General features: G+C 37.4%; 3 long non-coding RNA genes across 5 annotated transcripts in view; 2 read left to right on the top strand and 1 right to left on the bottom strand.

Annotated features, from left to right (window-relative positions):
- Positions 1 to 24,405, top strand: part of LOC127506938 (uncharacterized) — a 35,186-nt gene extending 10,781 nt beyond the window's left edge. The window contains exons 2-3 of one of the 2 annotated variants that reach the window (XR_007928160.1): positions 8,091 to 8,441; positions 24,226 to 24,405. This is a non-coding gene — a long non-coding RNA (uncharacterized LOC127506938). Of the gene's footprint in view, positions 1 to 8,090; positions 8,442 to 17,476; positions 17,845 to 24,225 lie in introns of those variants that run through there. The other variant, XR_007928159.1, reaches the window with a different exon arrangement.
- Positions 1 to 26,460, top strand: part of LOC127506924 (uncharacterized) — a 78,001-nt gene that overhangs the window by 16,292 nt on the left and 35,249 nt on the right. The window lies entirely within an intron of this gene.
- Positions 1,848 to 24,949, bottom strand: LOC127506933 (uncharacterized). Of its 2 annotated transcripts, none has more exons than XR_007928151.1 (5): positions 24,739 to 24,949; positions 24,030 to 24,594; positions 23,672 to 23,806; positions 22,798 to 22,944; positions 1,848 to 2,086 (listed from the first exon to the last, which is right to left on the bottom strand). It is a non-coding gene; the product is annotated as an uncharacterized LOC127506933 (long non-coding RNA). The 2 variants fall into 2 exon arrangements; XR_007928152.1 differs by lacking the exon at positions 22,798 to 22,944 and adding an exon at positions 8,903 to 9,049 and having other exon boundaries at positions 1,878 to 2,086.

Below are 26,460 nucleotides of genomic sequence, written 5' to 3'. Positions count from 1 at the left end.
CCCGGCGGGAGCGGAGCGTCTTCATAGACATCTGCTCGCAATGCACACAGCCAGCTCCCTCGAGAGCTGACTGGGCATGCTCCACTCCCAGGCAAACAACACAAAGCTCGTGTGCATCTCCCGCCGGAATGTAGCGAGGACAAGGAGACGCACACGGCCTGAAATGCTGCACTTGTGTTGCCATAATAGTGTCTTAGATATGTGTGCTTGAATAACGTGAGAGACAAACAACAATAAATAAGACAGACAGTTTCACAGAAAGCGCTTACTGAAGACACAGAAGCTAACTCTGTTTGGTTCGGGTGTGCTTTATAGTTTCCTGGTCATGACGTCACCCGCCTATGACGTTCCGTCACGCCATTGGACAGATTTCACATGTGCTTCACGACGCATTCACGCAGAGGCGATCCCAAAGCGCTTGACGCAGCGCAAGTTCCCTTGAAAGGGAACCCACCAAATATGAATTATATAGGGAAATGAGACTGTGTTACTAATACAGGCAGTAATAATGGCGACCACAAAATTATATTATCCTACTGAGAGATGTTACACTTTAAGCGAACAAGTTTAGTAAACATTAACAATACTAGCCGCGATGCTAGCGGGACAAATCCGCTCGTTAAACAGGATCAAATTACCCTCAGAAAGATCACGAAACATAAAGGACATAATGAACACTGTAAGCTAATGCTACTGCAATACAGTGTAACAATCTGCATTAACAACATTATACATTGAATTAAAACTTACTTGTCATCAACTTTCTCTTGCACATGCGTTGCACTTTAGTGAGAGCATGCGATCTGACTGCTCTGCTGGAGTGATAGTGAATAGGCAGTTACGCAAAGCTCATACACGCAGGAACACTGCACTACGTTACTTACGTAAGTCATAACTTAAAACGTCACACAAATAGCGAACTTAAACTTAAAAGAGGAGAATTCACAACAGTATGCAAATTACTGCAGAAAAATATACCTCAATCCATCAGAGTTTAAAAGTGATGATACCACTAAGTGGATGAGAAGATAAGAAGTTGAAGATCCAAATTCAGTCTGGGGGACTCGCCATCTTTCTTTTCCATCAGCGCGGCTTGATGAATCCACACCATGCACGTAAATCACAGCAGAAAAACTTCTACACGTACAACAAAAACTGGCCTGTACACACAGGATAACATTTTTAGAAAACTCATTTTTAACTCTGTTTCAACAGTATTCACTCTTCACACCAACATTTAACGTTCATTTACAACGTAGGCCATACTTCACTTACAATGAACATATCACCAGAGGTGGAAAGAGCAACAAAATTTTGTACTCAAGTAAAAGTACTGCTACTTCAGTAAAATTTTACTTAAGTACAAGTAAAGTTACCAGTAAAGTAAAAAGTAGCTCAGAGTAAAAGTTACCAAGTTACTTTTTTAACAGCGGGGGTGGGGTGGGAGATTCTAGTGTAGTTCAAATAAAGACAAGGGAATATGAATCTCAAACTATTTGTTTTTAATTGAAGGAACACCTTTACAAATGAAAGTGCAATAATAAAAAATGTAATAACCTAAAACATGATGATCATATTAAACACTGACTCATTCTCTTCATAAACACAAGATTGATGTTGATTGTAATGATCTAGTGTTATTAGTGTGTGTCTGTGATCAGTGTTGTGTGTGATTGTGTTGAATGAGCAGCTGCAGTATCTCTCAGCTGTATCAGTGCATCACTGTGACGTCTGACTGACCGAGGTTTTTGTACCACTCTTTATCACTGTGTGAACACATATTTACTGTTTAGATAGTGCCAACTCTGACAGTAATAATCTCCTGTATCTTCAGTCTGGACTCCACTGATGGTCAGAGTGAAATCACTGCCAGATCCACTGCCACTGAATCTAGATGGAGTTCCTGTATTACGGCCTGTTGCTGCATATATCAGGAGTTTAGGAGCTTCTCCAGGTTTCTGTAAGTACCAGGCTAAATAATTACCATTATACACTGCACTGCTGGTTTTACAGTTTATTCTGACTTCTTGTCCTGGTTGAGCTGTTATTGATGGACTCTGAGTTACAGTGTACTGTCCTCTACACTCTGAGAGAAAAAACAAAAAGAAAAAAAAAAAGTATATTATTTAAAATTATAAACATTTAATATTTCAAGAGAATAATTGTAGAGCTGCGTTACACAAACCTTGAGCAAACAGAGTGAGAGTCCAGATGAAGAAGGTGATTGTGTTCATTGTTGATCTTTTGTCTTGTGTGATGATGAAGATTGTGTTCTGTTCTGCTCTCAGTCATGAAGTCTTAAACTCACAGCACTATAAACACTCTCAGAGCACTGAAGCATGTGTGACAATGCAAAGTGACTCTCTCTATTTAAATCATTATCCTGAAGACTGTAGATCAGTCACAAACACATTTTCCAACAACTTCCTCATGTTGTGAAACATGTCAAACAATTATACACACATTTCTGAAGTCTATTGACAGAATCCTGTATATTATTGATTTGGTCATTATTAATATTTTGTAAGGTCACTGAACACTTTCTATCATTCATTCTACACTGTTCTGGGCTCATTATTAGTTGATGTAATAAACTGCAGCAGCTCTTTGGTTTAATTGTGTTTCTGAATGACACAATATCAGTGTTCAGGGTGGAAGATTTCTCAGTTCTCTGGTACTGAACAACATCCATGAGCTCCAGCAGCATTAAAACACACTGTGCTCTTCTACTGTGTGGAACTGCAGTGTCAGTAATGGAGCGTCTAACAGTTCAGTTCAACAGCCTTTACTGAGATACTGCAGCTGACTGAATGTGTCGTCATGTTACAGTTCATAACAAACTCAGTTCAACTGTCAGACTGATCAGGGATGGCATCAAAATCATCAGTGTATTTATACACCATAGTGAAGATGTCTCTTTAAGAACAGTGTACATTTACTGCTAAATTGTATTTGCATGTACAAGAACAAGATTATTATTCATTGCCCAGTATATTATTATGGAAATGAATGGAATCATTTGCAGATTTAGTTTAGATGTTTTATTGTTAATCACTGTTAATTCTGCAATAAGCCTCATTTTTCATCACGATCATAATCAGTACAAATATTGCAATCATAACTGATATTTATGTTTATTTCTCTTTGTTTTCCACATACATCACATGTCTCATATTTAATCTCAATCATCTCCACTGACACTATTGTCTCTTAAACAGTTGGAAATGATGCTGAAACTATGATCATCATTTTTAAATAATTGTTTCAGTTTATTTCACTCTTTGTTTATTTAGGTCATCATAGATTTAAAATGTAGTAATATTAGGATATCTTTGATGGATTTTCACAGGCTTAGACTGAACGTTTGAGTCTGGGACAAGAGTGTAAAAATCTAAGATATAAGATAAAAACACATTGGCAAAGCAGTAAAAACTAATGATGAAGGCGTGATAAAAGGTTTCCAAGATGGTTTCTGGATTCTGCTCCATGTTGACATGATTGAATCACATAATATCTGCAGATCTCTTATTGTACCAAAGGTTTTCTGTTGGATTCAGATCTGTGATCTTGAAGGCCACTGAAGAACATTGAACTGATTGTCAAGATCACAAAACCAGCTTGAGACGACTTCTGCTTTGACACATCATCTCACAAATACATGCAGGTCATTTGCATTTCTATTGAATTTGTGACTTTTAACTGAAAATGTCTTTTGTCAGTCTGTTTACAAAATGAAAAGAGAAATAAATCTTCAAAATCCCATTCAGTTCAAGTTTATTTATAGTGCTTTTAACAACACATATAAAGCAACTTTACAGAAAATGCTTGTTTCAATATTACAATTTAGTCAGAGATTAGTGTGTCAAAATAATGTCCATATGACAGTGATGAATATATATATATATATATATATATATATATATATATATATATATATCACTGTCACTGTCATTTTAATAGACAAATACTTGAGAATCTATGAATGGATCATTATTACAGTGATTATTATGTTTCTAGCATGTTATATGTTTGGCACCGGTTCTTTTAAACCTTAAAGATGGAGTGTGTAGCTTTTCATTTTTTGAACAACCATGTAGGAAGACACATCATGACCATATTCCAGGATGACAATGTCAAGATTCAGCAGGGTTAAAATTGTGAAAGAATGGTTCAGAGAGCACGAAGAATCATTTTCACACATGAATCGGCACCTCTGAGTCCAGATCTTAATTTCATTGAAAGTCTTTGGGAAGTGCTGGAGGAGACTTTACAGAGTGCAGGACTCTTGCATTGTCAATACAAGGTCTTGACCAAAAATTGATGCACCTCTTGATGGAAATAACATCACAACATTTATTTCCATCAAGAGGTGCATCATTTTTTGTATCATTCAGCACTCTGTAAAGTCCCAAAGACTTTCAATGAAATTAAGGTCAGTGCCAATTCATGTGTGAAAATGATTCCAACTTTTTTTTTGGCTGGGCAGTGTATAATATATATGAGGTTAGTTAATGTCACACTCAGTTGAGAAATGAATGTGTTCGTGATTCAGCAGCAATAACAACTTGTTAAAAGGAGAAGAATTAGCATAGCTGCTGTTCATAGCATTTCAGGCAGAAGATGATCATGTGACGATCATAACATTTCATCAGATACAGTATAATTGTAGTAAGTTCATGAGAAGCGTTGTGTGAATGCTTGGATAAAGAGATGTGTCTTTAATCTGAAACAGAGAGAGTGTTTCTGAGCCTCGAACATTATCAGGAAGATTTTTCCTGAGCCAAAATGTGAAAAAGCTCCTCCTTTATTAGACTTTGATATTCGTGGTTGTATCAAAAGTCCAGAGTTTTGTGACCTGAAAGAGCGTGATGGATTGTAGCATGATAGAAGATCGGTTAAACACACAGGAACTAAACGGTTTAGTGGTTTACAGGTAAGAAGCAGTATTTTATCATTTGTAGTTGAAAATATAGCCCTAAGCGGCAATCATCAGGGTCCAAGCACCAATGTCCATGTGGATGATTAACAATCCAAATGAAATGGATCTTATGATGAGGTTTTTACTGAAAAGTTTTTTTTTCCCTCTTGCTGTATACTTTATTTCTTGTGTTCTCCATTCCTTGACTCCTGGATTCAGCACTTGGTTGAGAATGTCTTTGTGTGGTCAGTTTCATACTCCGGTTTGACTGAACTTACTCCAGACTGTGGGTTTGGAACCAGCATACCTTGGGTAAGCAAGGTTTGGGTTAATCAGGGTATATTTGACGGTAAGTTAACCTTGTTTTCTGGAACAGACTCCTGGAGTAAAAGAGACCCACAGTAGCTTTGCTTGGAGAGAGACTGAGGATATTTCCTCCACACAGATCTCTCCTGTGTCCGGGGCCCAAAGAGTTGTTTGCCACGCTAGTTGTTTGTTGAATTGTACAGTGAAAGTGAGTTTAGTGGCTTTACTTTGAGTGTTTTTGACCTGAAATTTTTTATATTTATGTGGTATGTTTGTAGGGGGGTGGACGCCATTTTGTTTTGTGAGTATGACTTTGTTCTTCTGTCATTGCTGCGGCTCCGTCACGGCCGCCTAGGTATTCAGTGTCTCTCCACTTCATCGGCTCTCCGGCTACGAGGTGGACCCCGCCATTTCTCCCGAGGTTGAGCTTGTAAACAAACAAACGTAACGTCACATTTACCTCAGAATAAACATATTCAGTAACCATAAACTCGTTAGTCAGCTAGAAAAATTAACTCTAGAGAGGAGCATTTAGCTAAATATATGCACCATATTACATAGTAATTATAATTTTTAATGTTCTCAATAGCCTATGTAATGCATTTTTCAATAAATCTGTCAAGTTGACAGCCACCATTTAAATGTTTATAAAAAAGAATTAGTGTAGAAATAATTTATAATTAATTATAACTTTATTATTATAAAAATCCCCTTAAGTGTAATTTAAGTTTGTATACAAATCAGTTCATGTTAACCATTACCAACTGATTCCCATGTATATTATACAGCATTAGTTGAGAGATTTTTTATTTCTTGAGAAAATTTGCCATGTACTGTACCTGATATACAGTATATCTAAAATAACTTATATCGAATCGAATTGCAAGCTTGTGAAAATGTGAAAATCTGCCTGCATTGACACCGTTGTATGCGAACTGAACTGAGCTGGACGATGACATCACTGTTTTCTCCAGTGCTGATATATAGATAAATTAACTAAATTAATAACTATTGCTGCACAATGACACAATTTTCTTTAACAGCTGCTGTGCAGCCAAAATTACTTACCAGTTATGGTTGTTTTGTTGGATTGCTGTTCTCTGGTTGATGATATTCCTGTGGATTTATTAAAGACTGTCTGTTTCCCTTCGTGTTCATGTGTGTTAACAACACAGCACTGTGACACAAATAGACACTGACATATTTTTATTAGTGTTACACGCCCTTGCTGAAGTTGTGTTTAAAAGATTGATGGTGTTGTGCTGTTTTTTCATCCTGTCACATTTAATCAGTTTCACATGATCAAGAGTGCAGTTATACTGAATATCAGCACGGCTGTGATTCTACCATAGACATGAAGAGCAGCACGACTGTGAATGTCATATTACTTTTATATAACACTTCTATAAGCAAGAACTTTCTAACTTACCTTTCAGACTAAATCTGATTAGTTAATATGCATATTTGCCACAACCACTGGAGAAAGAAACCGCTTCTTTAAATCCTGGAGTGAGAGAAAACACATTAAAAACAACTGCTATTTCTGCTTCACTCCACATCGATATACATTCAGAGTCCAATAGTTTTACTGACAGGGTTAAAAGAAAGGCTTTACATCACCAAAGCACAGTAACAGTAAATATACAGAGTCAGACATACACATTTACACATCATTCTCTACAGGACACAACTGAATGATTCCTGCTGTATCAGTAGTCAATGATCTTGCTGCTCAACATTAAAACACTTGTCTATTGTTTGCTGTAGCAGTGCAGTGTACTTTCAGAAACCCTCCACCTCCCCCAGCTCCACCTGTCCAGATCTGCTATGGGGTGATTCATGTTTGCTCGTACAGCAGCAGCATGTTGTGTGTGTTTTGGCAGTGGAAAGTTCTGTACTCTACAGCAGATATAATCAACAGCAGCAGACCAAACACATTAACATTGTCATATTCATTACCATGACAAACTCTCCAAGAATTGTCATGTCAGAAATCTAGTTCGGCCATGAAACTGAAGATGGCACAGGCTTCGATCGGTCCTTTACATGCAGTCTGTAAGCAATCACATCAATACCAAATGACTCAGGCTGATTGGTCTCTGCTGATCCTGCAGCCAATGAGATCCCTTGCTCAACATTTAATAGTCTGGTTCAGTGTTTGCTGTAGGCTAGTCCTGCAGCACTTTAAGAGTTCATCAGAAATTCAGACACTTAAGATAAGTCAACAATGTTTTACCATTCCAGATACAATGTTACAAACAAAATGCAAATGTTTTATTGAAGTTGTAATCTATTAAATGCAACTATCAAATCATCTAATACCATTAAATATAAAGTGTCTTCATAATATGTGTTATTTTATTAAATTATAGGGCTTGTTTTGTTTGTTTTTATTTAACCTTTTGGGGTCCCTGATAATATATCCATCCTGAAATGTGGATATAGAGAAAAAGCTGCATCCACTTCAGCCCCTCATTTCATTGAACAGACGTGTCGTATATAGATCCGCCGTGAAGTCCAAAAACCTTTTATGTTTCCTGAGGTCAACACCATGCCATAGACGAATAAAGAAACAATTCTATAATTGAGTTAATTTCAGCAAAACTTGTATGTAATGTTGTATTTTCAGTGGTTTAATCGGGAACAATTACTGGGACACCATAGGAAGATTTATTGTTTGCGCTCATGCTGTATGTCGACGGGGAAGCAGAGGTCGTTTTGACAAATGTTTTGTTAATAAAAAGGCTTAAATACAAACACGTTTCTCTCTTTGCTGTGGAAGTTCAGTATAAGAGGAAATGTCAGGCATCTTAGGGGGGCACTGCAGTATTGATCTGGTGAAGGAGGAGGTCATCGAGTAAAAAAGGTTGAGAAACACTACACTAGTGTCATCACATCGACACAACGTCAAAGTGACTGACAGATAGGGAACTCAGTTATGTAACAGACACGCCATCTAGTGATGAAGCATGGAAGTGCAATTAAAGTGACGGACTTTCCTGCAGTTTGATTACATTGTAGTGGAAAGTTTTGCAGGGCCAAGCACCACTAACATTTATATAATATAAAGATTATGTTACATGCTTAGTACATCCAAATAAATAAATAATGTTTCTGAAAGGTTTGATAAAACATTGTGTTGTTTGTGATCCTCCATCAGCAGCTGCAGTATCTCTCAGCTGTATCAGTGCATCACTGTGACGTCTGACTGACCGAGGTTTTTGTACCACTCTTTATCACTGTGTGAACACCCAGTTACTGTTTGGATAGTGTAAACTCTGACAGTAATAATCTCCTGTATCTTCAGTCTGGACTCCACTGATGGTCAGAGTGAAATCACTGCCAGATCCACTGCCACTGAATCTAGATGGAGTTCCTGACTGGAGTCTGTTGGTCCAATAAATCAGGAGTTTGGGAGCTTCTCCAGGTTTCTGTAAATACCAGGCTAAACGATCACCATCATACACTGCACTGCTGGTTTTACAGTTTATTCTGACTTCTTGTCCTGGTTGAACTGCTGTTATTGATGGACTCTGAGTTACAGTGTACTGTCCTCTACACTCTGAGAGAAAGAACAAGAAGAAGAAAAAATAAAATTATAAATTCTAAAAATTATTATCTAAAAATATAAACATTTAATATTTCAAGAGAATAATTGTAGAGCTGCATTACACAAACCTTGAGCAAACAGTGTGAGAGTCCAGATGAAGAAGGTGATTTTGTTCATTGTTGTTCTTTTGTCTTGTGTGATGATGAAGATTGTGTTCTGTTCTGCTCTCAGTCATGAAGTGTTAAACTCACAGCACTATAAACACTCTCAGAGCACTGAAGCATGTGTGACAATGCAAAGAAGTGGGCAGGATTTACAACAGACAAACTAATATACACTAGAATTACAGAGTGATTTTATTTTTTACTCTGACTACTGAGTAAGTGCAGATGAACATCCATCTCACATAGGAGGGGACGTTCTCGTGACCTTGCGCACCGTTCCCTAAAAGTTCTCTAAAGGTGACGAAAATCCTGAACCTTTACGGAACATTAGGGACGTTCTTAAAACATCCTCTTTTGGTAATGAAAGTGCTGCAGTTCAAGTTTCCTTATATGACTTTAGGGGGACATTCCATATTGGTTATTCTATGGTCACATAAGATCGTTACAAAGAGGACATTTGGGACATTAACAGAACGTCCCCATACGGTTCTCTGTTAGTCAGATGGGGATGTTTCATTCATGTTTCACTGTGCTGCTCCTGACCCATTTGGAAACGTCGTTTAAGAAGCACCCATTTCACCTACAAGTGAATTGAAAATTTCTCATAATAATAATAATAATAATAATAAATCATTCAAAAAGTAAATCATTACTATCTGTTATTTCCCTGTATTTGTGGACCACTGGATACATGGTGTTTCTTTAAACTAATCAAAAAGGTCCTGGGCGGCATTATATATATACGCCCAAATGGATACGGTCACTTCCACGTTTTTCCTCAGGCAGCCTATTTACATCGATGCAGCATCGGAAGTCTTTTTTTATTTTATTTATTTTTATTTTTTATTAATATTATGTAAAGTAGTTTAATCGCACCATAATCCATTGTTACATACTCCTGTACAGTAGGTGGAGCTATGCACCTGATAAGTCATGATTGCAATCCGCCAAAAAACTAAAAGACGAAGAAGAAGAAGATGATGAAGAAGAAGAAGGAAGTCTTTGTTCCTTATGCAGAGCTTTAAAAATGACAGAGGAGAAGATGACTTTACAGCTTACAAGAACATCGCTGGATTACTGTAAATGATGATCATCATGTTGCGAGTCTGTCAGCTGTCACACCTAAATGGAGAAGATCATTAAACTTATCAAGTCACATCAACAACTTTAGGGTGAGTATTGTGCTATGGTCTACTAGCAAATCTAGCTAATAAGGCTATAACGCTGCACAACTTTTGCTCTGATCTGATCAGCACTTAAATAGAGATCAGATTTAAACACCATACTGAACACTTTTTACACTGTATTTGTATGTTTGAGATATTATATAGACTATTAATTCTTCATAATTTAATTTAAAATATTTTAATTTACAATGTAACAAAATTTGAAATACAAAGAAAAGTAATTCAAAACATATATGAATTCAATATGTAACCCAATTTAATTATCTTCACAGATTGTTTTAAAGGATTCCCAGCCTGTTCTTGTGTTGCATCTCTATTGAGACATCACAGTATTCAGAACGTGGCATCAATGTAGCTCCTCCTGCACTAAAATGGAGCAGAGTTGGCACAAACCTTGAGTGGATTGAGATCTGGGGAATTTGGAGGCCAAATCAACACCTCAAACTCATTGTTGACAGGGGTCAGCATGGGCACCCTGACTGGTCTGCAGCTATGCAGCCCCATACGTGTGTATTCTGACACCTTTCTATCAGAACCAGCATTAACTTCTTGAGCGATTTGAGCTACAGAAGCTCGTCTGTTGAATCGGACCACACAGGCCAGCCTTCATTCCCCACGTGCATCAATGAGCCTTGGCCCCCCATGACCCTGTCGCCGGTTCACCACTGTTCCTTCCTTGGACCACTTTTGATAGATACTGACCACTGCAGACCGGGAACACCCCACAAGAGCTGCAGTTTTGGAGATGCTCTGACCAGGTCTTCTAGCCATCACAATTTGTCCCTTGTCAAACTTAAAAACTTATGCTTGCTTCTAACACATCAACTTTGAGGACAAAATGTTCACTTGCTGCCTAATATAACAGGTGCCGTGATGAAGAGATGATCAGTGTTATTCACTTCACCTGTCAGTGTGTGTATGTTCCACAATTAATGCAAAATTCAACGTGGATTTGAAAATGCATTCTGAGCCGATCACGTCCCCGCCCCGGCCTGTCAATCATTGTGTCAAGGCGGGGCCAGGTGTTGGAAACATGGCGGCAGCAGAGATATGAAGAGCGAGGCATTTACAGGCAGCAAGAACAGAGAAATGTCAGTGTTCCTGAAGATCATGTGCTTCCGTCAGTCATAGAACCAGGGCTCGATTTGAGGAGGGATGGCATCCCCTTGTTGAAAAAAATGACAAAAAGCATCCCCTCTGTAAAGCCACCATCCCCTTTAGATTAACAGTGTTTTGTATTATGTACTTATGTAATATTAAAATTCTCTATATGATAATTAACAAACTATAAATAACAGTGATTGACCAATCAGAACTCAGTATTGTAACGCTCATGCCAGAGCTCTGATTCAAGGGAGCTTTTGTCATTTTTCACGCTTGTTCAAAAGAATCAGGAGAACGGTTCGAGCGCATCTTTTAATGTTTTTTAAAAAGAAAAGAACAGAAGGTATAATATTACTTTGATTAGTGTTTTAAGAACATTCCCCTGACACATTACAACCAATAACGAACATAGCTAAAGTGATGCCGTAAGGGATCGCTGTCAAGGTGAATTATTGACAGTGAATGTCATCACCGAGGTAATAATGCACACATGCATGTTATAGCTACATGTATTTGTGTTTATTTATTTTATTTAAGAAAAAAAAAAACTATGGGCTTTGTTTATACTCCGCTGTTTAAAACTGCATGAACCATCCATTCAAGACACAACTAACAAAGTCTGTACCACTGATTGTTCGATATAAGAACTCAAGAACTCCAGAGTTCAGAAAATTGAATTATTTTTGTCCAAACTATCCAATGTTAGAGCTCTGGAGCGCTGAAAAGTGTGAGGCTCAAAAATAAGTGTCATTTTGAACTCATTCATAGAGTTATTTTTATTAAAAATATATGTTGATAATGATTAAAAACTTCAGTGCCCTCCAAAGGCACCATTTTAGGTATATAAAGGGATGGATTGTGGTGGTCGCTCATCCAATACTACAATGATATAAATCATTTAATGAATAATGCCTATTTTTCTACTCTTTAAACCAATAAATAAAAGTGTTTAAGGTACAGTAGCACCAAATATATTACTGTAACTCTATAACTGTATAACTCTACCCAAAAATAACTCTGATGTTTAAACCCTCTTTCACACACTAGAAAGCACCCCACCCAGACTGTCTCTAATGCTCCTAAAATTCACTCTGGTGATGTTTAAATTTCTCTCTTCTCTATTTTAGAAACATTTTGGACAGCTACACAGAGTAGGGTTATTCTTCTGGGTCACAGCAACGAATTACATAGGCCTATTTCTTTATCTTTTTATTTTTTTTTTTTTTTTACTTCTCAGCTGCTAATGTTTTTCAACACTGTGCAAAAGCTTTTGCATTATCATGCCTCAAATCTCCAGTTCCAGCACATCCCAAAGGCGCTCTACTGGACTGAGATCTGTGACTGTGGAGCTCATTTGAGTTTAGTGAAGTCATTGTCATGTTCAAGAACCCAATTTGAGATGATTTGAGCTTTGTGACATGGTGTGTTATCCTGCTGGAAGTAGCCATCCGAAGATGGTACAATGTGCTCATAAAGGGATGGACATGGTCATCATCAACACTCAGGTAGGCTGTGGTGTTTGAATGATGCTCAATTGGTACTAAAGGCCCAGAACCATACGAGTCGTCCTAACCATAAATTTATTTATGCTTCTAATAACGTACTGGTTCTATCACTGACGGACACGCGTAATCGTCAGGGACACTGACATTTCTCTGTTCTTGCTCTACTTCATCTGCCTGTAAATGCCTCACTCTTTAGCTCTATTTACGCCATGTTTTCAACACCTGGCCCCGCCTTGACGCAATGATTGACAGGGCGGGGCGGAGACGTGATCGTCTTGGAATGCATTTTCAAATCCACATTGAATTTTGCTACATTCATTGCGGGACATTTAATGAAAATGCAATCGCAAGTGTCTTAACTGTGAGTGTAAATGCAATTAAGAAAAATGTAAGCTCTAGCGTAAGTTCTGCCAGGAAGACTCAATGTTACGTCACCTATTGATTAATGATTTAACCAATCATTATCTTACACTTGGAGTATAAAAGATTGCTCACACATGTTTGAGTCTTCAGATGCTGATGCCAACCTTCACTTCCGGCACGGGCTATAGCTTGTTTAAAATCCAGTCTGATTTTATCGTTATCTATTAAATTCTGATGAAGTTTTATCTAAAACTTAAGCTCCAGTGAACCGCAGTGTTCCTCTCATGTTGTATGTACAGACTATTTTGTGATTATCTAATTAATCACAGAAAATGTTAGTTCGATTTACTACATTAATGAAAAAAATGATAATTTTAGACGGGATATGTTTAATGCTACTCTGTCATGTGTCAGTCTATCAACATTCAACATTCATCGAGCTGTCGCAGCAATGAGAGAGAAATCCTGTTCAATTTCAGAAGCATGCAGGTCCTCTTTTCACAGATTCTATTTGTTTTCCTATTTAGTTCAGTATCAAAGGGACTCAAAGACACGGCAGCAATCTTCACCATTCTCGCGTCATCAGTACAGATCAGCCATTTCATCTCAGTGATAAGCATTTTCATCGTTTTTGCCTTTGATGTCGATTAAGTGTAAAATCGTAGGCTACTCTTTTGCTCTCTTTACACATAAGCAGTATTATGCAATCGCACGTTTTGTTAGAGACAGAGTGAGTTGTTCAACGCTCGTTCACATTGTAACTTTTAGCACGTTAATGATCCACATGAAAGAATGGCGTACAATAATCGGCTCTATCGTTGCAAGGCTCGGGGAAACCCCAATCATGGTTTAACCTTAAAGACACACACACACACACACACACACAGAGATCATCGTCAGGAAACGAATAATTTAAATGTTAAATAACACTGCTTAGTCTTCACATAAAATGCATAGCCTAATTAATCTGTGCCAAGGCACAATCTCGGTGTGAAATCACGGGCGCGATTCCAAATGTAGCAGTACGATCTGCCCTCCCCTGACGTCATCCAGCAAATTGAGGGCGTGGTCTGATTGAGGGTCATTTACCTGCCTATAAAATCGTTTCGGTTTGCGTTATGTGTGTGCGTTTGTTTTGTGTCAGCGAGCGAGCCGCCGTACTTCCGGGTTTTTGTGTGGATGGTGGCGAGGTAAGAGTGTTGGCAGTGGGTGGTTTGCAATGCTTATGGTCTATTACACTGGGTTTTATGAACCGATTTTATTTAAGGGTGGACTGAGGAGCTTTTCGGGAAGCCCTTTAATCACTGCGTGTAATGGAGACATTCTTATTATACATCTGCATCCGTGCTTCGTGGGTCACAGTACAGGTATGTGTTGACGTTGACTTTACTATTAACTTTATATGGGTTTTCATGATCGGTTGATTAAAGTATGTTTCCCCTATTTAAGGTGCGGGCCAATGTGCAAGGGACATTACAGTGGGCTGCTGTAGTGGGCTTGTCGCTTGCTGTGTGGCTTTTCTGCGCTATGTGCATCGTTTGACCCTGCTTTGATGTTTGCCTGATTACCTGCTTTATCTAGCTACGGCTGCTTCACGCTGCGTCATCCCTCTTGTCTGCTTCGCTTTGCTCAGCTGTGTATCTTCTTCTACATATCTGGTCTCTGGAGCTGTGTTATCTTCCATCGGGACTGTATGCGGTGACGCTGGATTAACAGTTGATTTAACATTTTGTCGCTTCCGTATGTTAACAGTGTATCGTTGCCGCACTTAAATACTTACAGGATCAGCTGGACTGCGGTCTGGACTTGGGGTATGGTGCTTATTTTCAATAGTACCGTGAGTACCTGATCTAAAAGTGGCGTGCGACAGGGTAGCTACTACCTGACTGTCACTTTCATTATTTTCTTTTTTTGGGTTATTGTGTTTGATTTAATTGTTTTTTTCTTCTTTTGCTTGGTGTTGTTCTCATTGATCTTTCCTTTTGGTTTCTATTTTTTTTTTTTATTATTGGTTTGAGTTTGTGGTATAATTTCTTTTTGTTTTCTGATCAATTCAGTTGAATTATTTTTTTTATTTTCTTTTGTGACATGCATCCCTTTTTTTGTACATGTGTCTCTGTGATCATTTTTACTGGCGTTTTGCCTATTGCAGCCTGCTGGTAACCCAGTAGCTGGGGCGCTCTAAGTAACCAGCAGTATTTTTGGATAGCTGACTGTGTTGAGAATCAGGTTGTTGTATGTGATGTTTGGTTCAATTTATGTGTTTTTTAAATTATGTGTGTTTCTTTTCCCTTCAGGAGTGGGGCAGCCGGCGGCAGCAGTGTAGCATCTTGTGGTGGTGGGCCTTTTACCTGCAGTGTTCACAGTGAGGTGTGCCGTGCTGTGCTGTGGTGCGTGTGTGCACGCGTGAGTGCTGTGTTCTCTCTGCTTAAAGGACGCCAGGCCTTCCCCCACCCTGAAGTGGGATGTCTTGTTTGTTTTATTTTTAACTATTTGATACAGTGAATCAAATTAAATCTGTTTTGAATAAAGTTTTTGTTTTAAACTCAACTCTGGTCTGATACCTGACCCAGTCGTGACGAACCTGTGTGCCTTAACGTTGAGGGCAGTCCCGGAAATAGCCTCCGGGTGGCGTAGTCTGTATAATTTATTAGTTCGTAGCGCCACACAAACAAGAGACTGATATCAGTGCCATGTGAGTCCCAGGGGTTAGCTAAAGGAATGAGGACGATTCATTCTACTGAAATACTTGCAAGCGCTGAAATACTACTCATACAGGTCAGTATTTGACAAATCAAAATTGTGATGTAAAGCAAGGCTGTTTTACTTGGTCTAATGTCATACTATCATTGTAAAATGCTTTTGAGCATTTAAAGTTGTAATGTCATTCTATGTTTTAGTCTGTTGACTGTAGCTAGATTATATTATAATATACTGATAATATTCTTACATACATTGTGTTGAGCTTCATAACATTAATTCACTTGTGTACTTTTGCTTCCTTTCTATTAACGCGCAAGAGCGGCATCTCTGTCAAATCAAAGTTCATCGCAAAGCATATCATTTTGCTCCAAATGTTGCACATATGGTATGAAAAAAAAAAAAACACGTACATTTAAATACAGAAATACATTGCCATTTTACATATTGTATTGACAGTTTGCATATTACTATTAAATTGCTACATGTACACTTCCATAAATCAGATGTGCAATGGGAAAATGCACTTCTGTTAAGCTCAGAATAAATGAATGCAATACAGTGAGCTTGACATTTAAACTTCCTCATACCACATTCATTAAATGTGCATAAATGTGACTCTGTGAAGTTTCTTGATTCACGCACAGAACCTTTTCAACAACATCTCTGCATCTCTAATAGTGTATGTGAAAGTGCCACTTGCAAAAAATAAAATAAAATAAAATGTACAAACTAAGTCATTTTTGAACTTTTGACAAACTTTTGAGATGGAAGAAAGAGAGAGGAAGAAGCCCAGCAGAGTGCAAAAGAGTTGGAAAAGATAGAGAGGGAGACAAGACGATATGAAGAGACAAAAGAGAGAAGAGAAGAAGCTCAGCAGAGAGAGGAAAGAATAGGCTCCTCAGTTTAATGGAGGACCTTGCCAAATAAATTTTTGTTTTCCTCATTTTTTCATTATAAACTCACTTTTTTCCACAAACACACACAGCTTTTAGGACTATAAGCTCAAAGTAACTCGGCTTGTATTGTCTTTGGGTGGAGCTTGATGTCCAGCTCCCCTTCTATGGATATAACGGGTGGAGCTAGACAGTCCAACCACACCCTAACCACAGCCATAACCCTATCACTAAACATATCTTCACCCATTATCTCCATATATGTGGAGCTGGATATCATTTGGTTGTGCAGTGAGCACCACTTGTGTTTGGAGCATTTGTTTCAGAACGTGGGGCATTTTTCCATTAGTTTGGTTTGTTTAGGCATATATGAACATGGAAATCATGCTCAGATCTGCACCAAAAAAAAAAAAAAAATACAGTCTGAGATCACCTGAACAAACCCTGGATCAGTTCAGTTGTAGTGAATCTGACTCAATGGACTAATGAAACAGGCTGTGTCACAACTGTACGTGTCACAATGTATTTGTTTTCCTTTAAACTTAAACTTAATGCTACAAATGAGCCAGACATGGAAATGGCCTTAGATGACACTGTAGTGGCAAGTTTTGATGGAACAAGCACCACACATATTTGTTCAGTTAGTAATGGATAAAACATATGAATATGTCATAATAAATAGTCTTTGAAAGGTTGAATACACTATTGTTTGTGATCCTCCATCAGCAGCTGCAGTATCTCTCAGCTGTATCGGTGCATCACTGTGACGTCTGACTGACCGAGGTTTTTGTACCACTCTTTATCACTGTGTGAACACAGCTTTACTGTTGATCCAGTGGTAACTCAGACAGTAATAATCTCCTGTATCTTCAGTCTGGACTCCACTGATGGTCAGAGTGAAATCAGTTCCATAATCGGCTCCATTTCCACTGAATCTAGATGGAGTTTCAGCCACAAGGGTCCTGATGGAGTACACTAAAAGTTTAGGTGCTTCTCCAGGTTTCTGAAGGTACCAGGAGACACACGACTTACAGTCACCGTCTGACGGGCGTCCAATGGAGCTGCTGGTCTTACAGGTCAGAGTGACTGTGTGTCCGTTCTGAACATGTTTCTCTGTGGGAGTCTGAATTACAGTCACCTGTCCTGTAGAATCTGATGAACATTGAAAAGACATTTAGCATTTCTCAATTGAAAAATATTTTTCATTTTAACTGCTCATAATTCATGCATTAAAGTACAAGATCTTACCTTCAAAATGCATTCCTAAGATCAGGAAGAAGATGATGAAGGACATTTTAGCTGTGTCTGTTATATTGATAGACAGTGTCAGTCATGAAGTGTTAAACTCACAGCACTATAAACACTCTCAGAGCACTGAAGCATGTGTGACAATGCAAAGAAGTGGGCAGGATTTACAACAGACAAACTAATATACACTAGAGTTACAGAATGATCATTTACATTCTGACTAATGTTAGTTTTAATTAATTCAGTAGTTTTATTTTTATTCTGACACTGAGACACTGAGGATGAGCAGATGAACGTCCATCTCTGTGTCCATATTCAGTCATGTGACCATCATCACTGCTACACTTCCACTAGATGAACCTCCATCACTAAAGTAAGATCATGAATCATGAGTCTGTTCAGAAAGTATCAGGACTGATTGTGAATCTCTAATCAGAGTTCATGGTGTCACTCCATCTATCATGAAGCCTCATGTGTGTCTGAAATCATCAAATGGAGAAGAAACAGGCTGATAAAGATGGAGACATATTAGAGCTTGTTCATGTTTCATGATCTTGTGTGGAGATTCATAATGAGTCCAGATACTTTTATAACAGACCTGTATATGAAAACATGCTTGACTGTGTAGAACATGCAAAATACCTTTTATATTTTCATTGTTGACACTTTCTATTGATATAGTTGTGGAAAATATGCAATTGTCCTGTTACAAGTATACCTCTTCTGTGTGTGAGATGTGTGTTTATTAAGATAATTGTTTATTAAGAAAAACAATACAACTGTTTTGTAAAAAGCATTTATTAAGATAGTTTATTAAGAAAGACACTACAAGTCTGTTGTTTTAAGCATTTATTAAGATCATGCTGGTAGAATAGAGAGAAAAACATGTATTATGAAGAGCTTTGCTAAATAAAGTAGAAAAGCAGGTAATTACCGTTAGATGATGTCTTGCAAGACGAGACATGGGAGACGTCTGAGAACAAAGGAGGCAAAAGGCTTTATATAGACGAGTCCTGAAAAAATTCCTGGAGCTCATGACACCTCAAGACTTAAGTTATGAGGGGAAATCCAAAGAAGATGACCTCAAGAGGTCAGATTGTCTAGAAAAGGCTGAAATGTGAAGATTACAGCAGATGCTGCTTTGTGACCAGCTGAAGAGCTTCTCCAACACCAGAACTATTGCTGATATTGCCTTGAACAAACAACTTTTTAATAGTATTGTAGTCAAGACCACCTAAACTGAGACCAAGTCGAGACCAAGACCAGACTAGCACTCCTCAAATTCATCCGAAAGATCCACATTTACTGCCTGAGAAATGTCTTATTTTTAATCACTAATTACAATTAGAATAATAAGACATTATATAGAGCTGTTACCAATCAATTGAAATCACTAACAACAAAATTCATCTTTACACTGCAGAGGTGGAACAGAAGTTGCATCTGAATTGATACAATTACAAATGCATAAATAATGTTGAGATTTAATGTTTTAAAAATAACATTTTGTTTATTGAACATTTGTAAAAAAAAAAAAAAAAATCTATATCACGTTTGCAATTGTGCTCATGTTTGTGAAAACAGCCCTCTTTCTTGTGATATTGTTTAATTATGTCATATGTCATAATATAAATATCAAGTATAAATATTCAAGTACTTTTTTGTAAACATATCTTGAATTTTGTGGGCATTTGTATTAATTTTGGTGACATTTTTGACACAATCCTTTGTTGATTTCTGACCCGACACAACAGTAACAAAATAAATGAAATTAGAAATAAGTTATTGATTGCATCTGAAGCAGGAAATTTTACATCCAATCAAATTAATGATGTTAACAAAGAAATCAGACAATGCAACAGCAATTTAGTGATATCCCCGCAGTTGTGGTCTTGACCGGTCTTGAAATAAAATCCCGAGTCCTTTTAGTCTGAGATCAAGACAAGACCAAAACCTTCAAAAACTGGTCCTAAGACCGGTCTCGAGTACTACAACACTAATGTGTACTTTATTTAATACTGTTTGTAGAACACCTGTACTGCTAGAAATACTAATTGTATTGGTAACACTTTAGAATACTGATCCTTCATTAATTGTGGGATGTTTGGAAATATGTTGGGAATGATGTGGATAGTGTAATTCTGTTTATTTCTGTGTTTGTGTGTCAGTGTGTGTCGTGTTGTTAAGCACTTCTGTGGATGTATTTATGTATATGTATGACACCAGTGTCAAAGACAAATTTCTGCTCCGTGACAAACAGAATGAACAATAACGTTAACTTAAGCTCAGATCATTTGGCCTTGTACGAATTTAAATGGACTTTTTCAGACTTTGGCAAATCTGAGCAAAGTTTGAGACGATGTTGAGACATATTTGAGGAGAGCAACCCAGTCTCTGACAGTAAATCATTCAGTGGTGTGAGATTTGAAGATGTGGCTTACATTCACTGTTGAAGAGTTGAGCTTGAGAACATGTTTGGATTGAATTCAGAACATTGAATATAATTTACAGAGAAACTCAAGTGAACATCATGTGGAACAGAGAGATGATGAAAAACACTGAGAGTGAAGATGGAGAAGAGACAAACACAACAGAAGAGATCCACAATCTCTACATACAACAAATGAAAATATCCAGCCTGGTCTCATTGTTAATACGTAGGTATTAATACGCAACTTTCAAAGACACAAAACGTAAATTTTTGTACGTTTAGAAAGGTGGTAAAACGTACAATATTGACGTAATTATGGCACTAAAACGTAAAAATACTTACGTTTTTACAGCGAAAAAAGCGTAAAATATTTACGAATCTTATCATGTCTTAAAGATATATGTATATAATTTCCATTTTATCGTTTTGTAGATAAATGTAAGATCCCTAAACCCCATCCCGAACCTAAACCTACCCATTTTATACAGAATGTTAAAAGAATAAAACATAATGGGCAGAAATGTGTAGGAAAATGACAATTTTAGTAAAAATATAACATTAAAACGATATTTTGAGCCACTAATCCTACACCTACCCCTAAACCTACCGATAACCATTTCTTTAAACTACCTACTAATATAAATAAAAGAATGACAGACAAACAAGCGTAATCACAATAATTTTTTTTTTTTGCGAAAATGTCAAAAGTGGTAACAAAAGTACTTCAAATGATGATGAGTTCCAGTCACAGTCCTCTCTGGCGGTAATAGTTTTTTATAGGGTACAGAGCAGAATTTAACTTATTAATCCATGAAAATATGATAAATTCGGCTTCTCTCCGTGAAGGCGCGCACTCATTTCAAATGTCAATCCACTGAAACACGGCATGTCGCAATCTGTGACGAAGCAGGTGAGAACCAATGAGCGTTTGATATCAGTGCTGTAAAACGTGTTGTAACACTTCTCGATGGTGGCGCTACTTTCAAATTTGAATCATAACGAGCGCGAGCTTTGACTGTGATGGTCGCTGTTGCTGAGATCAAAATGAAGATCGATGGATAAAGGGCTGAATTTGGATCTGTTCCTTACAAACATATGGATTCTAAAGATTGGGAGTACAGCGAACAAATAAAATTGATGTGATTTGTGAATTTATGTTGTGCTTTGGTGTATCTTATGGTTGTATTGTCAGTCACTGCATAGGAGAAAACGCCTTCTGTGTCGCACAGCAAACAAACTAAATATTACAAAATGGTTAAACAATTACAGAAAATTTATTCATAAGGTTTTAAACTGTAGTCTTGTTTAACATTATGCAATCCTCCGAAACGAGCAGCACAAGTCACGAACAGAAATGTTATTTCATATTAAGTAGATGAGTAAACTGCTTTCAATAAATTCGACTAAAAACAAAATTAAATCATTAAAGCCACGATTTTAATATTAATACATGGGAATATATATACATTCACACTTTACGTTACATGATTTACGTTTTTATTGCTGTTAATACGTAAGTATTTTTACGTTTTAGTCCTCTAAATACGTCAATGTTGTACGTTTTTGTGTGTATGAAAATGTAAGTAAATGTACGTGTGGTAGAACCACAATTTACGTAAAAATACACACGTATTCTCATGAGATCACGTTGAAACATCACTACAATCATTCAATAAAAATGTAATTAAATTATGACAATCATATCATTAAACTGGTTTTGACAATCAGTCCTTACTATGAAACACTAATAAAACAATAACAGTCCTTACTGGAATAAAAGCCATGATCACATCAACAAAATATTCATGTTATGTGCAAAAATACTGATGAGCTTCAAGCAAATTTATGTTCATTTAGATGATCTAGTGTTATTAGTGTTTGTCTGTGATCAGTGTTGTGTGTGATTGTGTTTATGAGCAGCTGCAGTATCTCTCAGCTGTATCAGTGCATCACTGTGACGTCTGACTGACCGAGGTTTTTGTACCACTCTTTATCACTGTGTGAACACATCTTTACTGTTGATATAGTGTAAACTCTGACAGTAATAATCTCCTGTATCTTCAGTCTGGACTCCACTGATGGTCAGAGTGAAATCACTGTCAGATCCACTGCCACTGAATCTAGATGGAGTTCCAGTATTACGGCTTGTTGCTGCATATATGAGGAGTTTAGGAGCTTCTCCAGGTTTCTGTAAGTACCAGTGTAACTCATTACCATTCCACACTCTACTGCTGGTTTTACAGTTTATTCTGACTTCTTGTCCTGGTTGAGCTGTTATTGTTGATGGACTCTGAATTACAGTGATCTGTCCTCTACACTCTGAGAGAAAACACAAACAAAAATGAAAATGATATTCGACATTTTAAAATAATTAAAAATCATTGTTAAAAAAAACAAAAAAAAACAACAACTGTATTTCACAAACCTTGAGCGATCAGTGTGAGAGTCCAGATGAAGAAGGTGATTTTGTTCATTGTTGTTCTTTTGTCTTGTGTGATGATGAAGATTGTGTTCTGTTCTGCTCTCAGTCATGAAGTGTTAAACTCACAGCACTATAAACACTCTCAGAGCACTGAAGCATGTGTGACAATGCAAAGAAGTGGGCAGGATTTACAACAGACAAACTAATATACACTATGATCATTTACATTCTGACTAATGTTATTTTTAGTAACTATTGTTGAATCCAGTGGCAGTTCAAGGGTCTCAGAGGTTACAAACATAAAAGCAGTCTTTTATGTTTGTACAAGATTAAAGTAATTAGCAGAGAGATGTTGAAAAATTCATGGTAAACACGAAAGCAAGAAGCATTTGTGGTTGTGAATACAGTATTATACAGTACGAAAGAAAATAAATACAGCAACCATGTGTAGTTGGACAGAAACAATAGTTGTGTTTGAAAAAGGAAATCAAGATACTTCCTGTTAGATTTGTGTGTTTTGCAAAAAGTCGAAGGCCGAGCATTAGTGTACAGTTTTGCAGATTTGGTGTGTGCTTCTGGTGTTTGAGTGTCAGCTTTCAGAAATTGTGTGACAAGTAAAGATTTTGTGTGTAAGCATTAGAAGAAAAAAAAAAAAACTGTAATCTGGAAACAGTTAGACATTATATCAATAAAGTGTATGGAGTATCAAACACATGGGCTGCGTCTGAAATCACATACTCTCTTCAGTAGGCACTTATTTTGATCAAGTAATTACTTCACGACCACTAAAAAAGTATGTTCTGTATAGTATGAGTGTGTGTATGAATGTAATCTGGACATACTACATCTGCCATGATGTCATTATCATGTGACCTACCAGCGTCAGTTGCGTCGCTTCAGTATCATTCACAAATCCTCTCCCGTGGCCTCATGGGATAGTAAAGTGTCCATCAGATGCACACTTCAGAATCTCACCGGAAGTAGCAGATCATCTCAGTACTTTTTGCCTGTTCTTTTATAAATACTGTGAATTCAGACATACTTCTTTTGTCACATACTGTTTTTGACCTACTATATAGTCTTAAAGGAAAGGTCTATAAAACTCAGTTATGTAAAAGACATGTGACCCTCTAGTGGTGAAGTATGGAAGAGCAATTAAAGGGACTGACTTTCCTACAGTAAATAATACAAATAATATTGTAGTGTAAAGTTTTACAGGGACGAGCACCACTCACATTTTCTCCAGATTTTAGTCCAGTTCAGTATAAGGGATATAAGATTGTATGTTACATGTTTACTTAATAAATCATAATAAATAAATAAAGTCTCTGAAAGGTTTGATACACCATTGTGTTGTTTGTGATCCTCTATCAGCAGCTGCAGTATCTCTCAGCTGTATCAGTGCATCACTGTGACGTCTGACTGACCGAGGTTTTTGTACCACTCTTTATCACTGTGTGAACACAGCTTTACTGTTGATCCAGTGGTAACTCAGACAGTAATAATCTCCTGTATCTTCAGTCTGGACTCCACTGATGGTCAGAGTGAAATCAGTTCCATAATCGGCTCCATTTCCACTGAATCTAGATGGAGTTTCAGCCACAAGGGTCCTGATGGAGTACACTAAAAGTTTAGGTGCTTCTCCAGGTTTCTGAAGGTACCAGGAGACACACGACTTACAGTCACCGTCTGACGGGCGTCCAATGGAGCTGCTGGTCTTACAGGTCAGAGTGACTGTGTGTCCGTTCTGAACATGTTTCTCTGTGGGAGTCTGAATTACAGTCACCTGTCCTGTAGAATCTGATGAACATTGAAAAGACATTTAGCTTTTCTCAATTGAAAGAAAAAAAAAAGAAAGAAAGAAAGAAAGAAAGAAAGAAAGAAAGAAAGAAAGAAAAAAATAATAACTGCTAATATTCCATGTATTAAAGTACAAGATCTTACCTTCAAAATGCATTCCTAAGATCAGGAAGAAGAGGATGAATGACATTTTAGCTGTGTCTGTTATATTGATAGACAGTGTCAGTCATGAAGTGTTAAACTCACAGCACTATAAACACTCTCAGAGCACTGAAGCATGTGTGACAATGCAAAGAAGTGGGCAGGATTTACAACAGACAAACTCATATACACTAGAGTTACAGAATGATAATTTTACATTCTGACTGCTATTTTTAGTTCGTTCAGTAGTTTATTTTTATTCTGAGTGTCACAGAATCACCAGGCTCCACCTACACACCAGTAGTGTGCGGTGGTGTTTCAAAATGAGGAGGCAAAGTCCTCATTTATGTCCCTGTTACACAATTTTAGGTTAACATTACATAAAAACAGAGACCAAATACAATTCTATTTTGTTATTTTTACACTATGTAATGTTCTGTTTATTAAAACCAAGTATAAATTTCATCAAGTTATTGTTTTTACACATTTTTACATTTATTCCAAAACAATAACTAAAGGCAGTTACAATTTAAACAATATATATTATTTTTATACTAATATTAAGCTTTTATTTTTAATAGTCAATTTATTTTCAGCAGTCATCAAGCTTGTACACTGGTCACTCACTCACAGACACAAAGTTGTACCTTTAATTTCACCACGCTGATTGCTCACTAAAAACCCCCACAGGCATCATGTTTTCAGGCCATTTTGAGTTTGATTTGGCATGACACAAAGCAGTGATATCTAAGTGACAGTTGTTTACTTACTTTTTAATTAGTCTTCACATTAACGCCATCACTGTCTTCATTCAGGCCGATTCGACGAAAACGCGCATGAAAATAAGAGGCGGGATTTATCGCATGAATCAATCATGTCCAATCATAACCGATCATATCCAATCATAGCGCAATTGAGGCATTGCCTCCTCTCACGTGACTTTCCCCCATTCATTCTCAATTACCCCCCACTAAACCCACCGCACGCTTAGGGGACTCTGCTTTGTTTCTATGAGCTGAAGGGAGGCACAGAGACGCAGACTCCCCGCTGTAACTTTACCTGCGGGTGTCGCTGTTTGACAGTGTTTCTTTTACACTTTTTAATGTCAAATTCAGTAACATTTGTGTTGTTTTATTTTTGTAATATCGATTATTTTCTCATCAAGTTTTTTTGAGGAGGCACTGCCTCCCTTGCCTCCTGTTACACACAGCCAGTCACTCATTTCACCTGCAGCAGTTAAAAGGACTCTCCACACAAAACCTAGGTAGCTGACGTGTTGCCTCGCTGCCTTATCAGGCAATCACTTGTAAGGCAGCGAAGGCACCTCCGGAAACAGTTTCGGACAGCCTTCTGAGGTCAGGTAACGTAATGACGTTGCTAGGTTACCAGCTGCTCATTAACGCCATCCTGTGTCTTCAGTGTAGGATTTCAGTGTGCGATTAATGTAATAAAGAAGGAAAAAAATCGAGCTTATAAAGTTGTATTAAGTGTATTAACACTATAATGATTCTGTAAGACCTTGATGAACTCGCCCACCAAAGGTACCTCCGCAGAAGGAGAAGGATGAGAATGGTAGCTACTTACTTCAATAGAAGCACAGAGGTGTGTCTTCATTGCAGGTCAGGTAATAATAATAATAATATTAATAATAAAATATTAAATATTAAAATACAGTAAAAACAGCAGTACTGGTCAATTGTTTTATTACCATATTATTGTTCATTA

This window comes from Ctenopharyngodon idella, chromosome 24, assembly GCF_019924925.1.
Source record: "Ctenopharyngodon idella isolate HZGC_01 chromosome 24, HZGC01, whole genome shotgun sequence".
NCBI lineage: Eukaryota > Metazoa > Chordata > Actinopteri > Cypriniformes > Xenocyprididae > Ctenopharyngodon > Ctenopharyngodon idella.
Note: the sequence above shows the minus strand (reverse complement) of the source record. Positions and strands in the feature narration are given on the sequence as shown.